General features: G+C 41.5%; 1 protein-coding gene across 1 annotated transcript in view; it reads left to right on the top strand.

Annotated features, from left to right (window-relative positions):
• LOC144959269 (uncharacterized) overlaps nt 1-2,500 on the top strand; it is a 56,509-nt gene that overhangs the window by 23,169 nt on the left and 30,840 nt on the right. The gene's annotated exons all lie outside the window — the stretch shown is intronic.

Here is a 2,500-nt window from a genome sequence, read left to right as displayed (position 1 = left end):
TTTTAAAAAAAATGTAATGACAGAATTTATGAAGGAAAACAGACAAAGCCGAAAAGACTCTGCTGACCCGATGACGTCTTCGCCAAACAAGCAGCTTCGAATTGCGTCGTGGAACGCTCGCACCGTGTATGAAGCAGGAAAAAGCTCTCAAGTTGAGACTGAGATATACAGGCTGCATATACTTAGAGTAAGCGAAGTCCACTGGATACATTCCGCACAGAGACACCTCTGGGGAGAAGATTTTATATTCAGGGAGAGGGGGTGATATTCATACACAGGGAGTAGGAATAATTCTAAGCAAGTTTGCCCAGAAGTCACTGAGAGGATGGTAGCAACACGGAGAAAGGATCATCATGGAGTCCTTTACAACATGGAGTAAGAAGATCAACATGAACATTGTACAGATCTATGCACCAACATATGACGCAACAGATGAGGACAAAGATACATTTTATAGTCTGCTACAAGTCATTGATGAGTTGCCAAGGAAAGACATCAACATATTGATGGGAGATGCTAATGCTAAAGTGGGACAGGATAACGTAGGTTATGAAGGTATCATGGGACTTCATGACATGGGAGGGATGAACGACAAGGGTGCTAGATTTGCAAATGTCTGTGCATTCAAAAGTTTGGTGATTGGGGATCAGTGTTTCCCCATAAGAGGATTCACAAAGCAACTTGGGTCTCACCAGATGGTGTGACAGAGAATCAGATTTGATCATTTTTGTATCTCTCGAAGATTCAGACGTTCATTAGATGATGTGACAGCACGGAGAGGGGCAGATGTTGCATCAGACCACCACCTGCTATTGGCAAAGCTTAAGCTCCGACTCAGAAAACATGGGACCAGATCACAGACAAAAAGAAAATTCCAGGTTAACGCACTAGATGGGGAAAAGAATTGGGAGTTCAAACTACAATTATGAAACCTCATTAAGCAAATGTATGAAGGATCAAGTTGCAGGGTTTTAATTGAAGATCAGCTTACTGACTGCTTTGAAATTAAGTCTGGTGTCAAGCAGGGATGCTTGCTCTCACCATTCCTGTTCATCCTTGCCATTGATTGGCTAATGAAGAGAACTTCCAAAGGGCGAAGAAATAGGATACAGTTGATCCCCTAGACACAGTTAGATGATCTGGATTTTTCAGATGATCTGGCTCTTCTGTCCCACACCAAGGATCAGATGCAAGCAAAAACAAACGAAAAGAGGAAAACCATCCAAACAGAATTCTGGCAGAGAAATGGAAACCAAGAACAAGATTAAAACAAAAATCCCTGCTACACATTGCTAACAACTTGAATGAAAGACACAGACTCCCAGAAAACAGAGAAAAATCTATTTTAATCAGTCAAAAACCTCCATACGCCGAACTAAAACTTCCAAAAATAAAGACTAACCTCGTAGAAGAAACAACAAGAAATAGAAACAAATCAGATATACAAACATTAGCAATGAAGACGATACAAGAATACCCAGACAACTGGATACATGTTTACACTGATGGATCTGCCCACAAAGGAACTAAAAATGCTGGGTATGGGTTTGTAGTAGAATACCCAGATAAAACCTGTGATAAAATCCACAATTCTTGCGGAAGCTCCTGCTCAAACTACGAGGCAGAGGCAGTTGCAATAGAAGCCTCACTGCGACACCTCTCTTCTGTTTTCCAGCTAAACCCTTCAAAACTTCAAAACACTGTCATCTTCACAGACTCCAAATCGGTTCTCCAAGCTCTCGATTTAGATAAACTCTCCTCAACGTTCAATAGTTTAAGATCTCAACTAGATGAATTCCTTACAACACACAGAGTAGACTTATCTCTCCAGTGGATACCGGGACATTCAAATATACCAGGAAATGACAATGCAGACAGACTAGCCAGACTCGGATCAACACTTTTACAACCATCATTTCCAGTATCCTTAGACACAGCGAAACAAATAATCAAAACAAATAAGAGAGAAGAATGGATGAACAGTTGGGCAATGAGCACCACGGGTAGATGTATGTTTTCCCATATGACCACTCCTGTAAAGACTGATTGCCTAAATAAGCTCAGAAGACACCAGCAAAGCATCATCTTTCAACTAAGAACACAACACATACCGCTCAACAACCATTTAAGCAAAATTAACAAAGACACATCCCCCTCCTGCCCCCTATGTCAACACCCCAATGAAACAGTAACACACCACTTGCTTGAATGTCAACCTCTTGAAGATCTGAGATGCACATTCCTCCCACCAAATCCAAGCATCAGTAACACACTTTATAGTCACCTGGAACAACTACAAAAGACGTCTAACTTCTACGTCATGGCACAAGACCGAAGGGCTAGAGCTCAGGTGGTCGCTGGTTCGGATAAGTAAGTAAGTAAGTAAGTCCCACACCAAGGATCAGATGCAAGCAAAAACAACAATTATAAACAGCCTCTCTGAATCAATTGGTCTAAGAATTCACCCTGCAAAGTCAAAGGTCTTGAGGATAGGTACGCG

Source organism: Berghia stephanieae, chromosome 13 (assembly GCF_034508935.2).
Source record: "Berghia stephanieae isolate SIO BIC M18660-M18661 chromosome 13, UCSD_Bste_1.3, whole genome shotgun sequence".
Taxonomy (NCBI): domain Eukaryota; kingdom Metazoa; phylum Mollusca; class Gastropoda; order Nudibranchia; family Aeolidiidae; genus Berghia; species Berghia stephanieae.
Note: the sequence above shows the minus strand (reverse complement) of the source record. Positions and strands in the feature narration are given on the sequence as shown.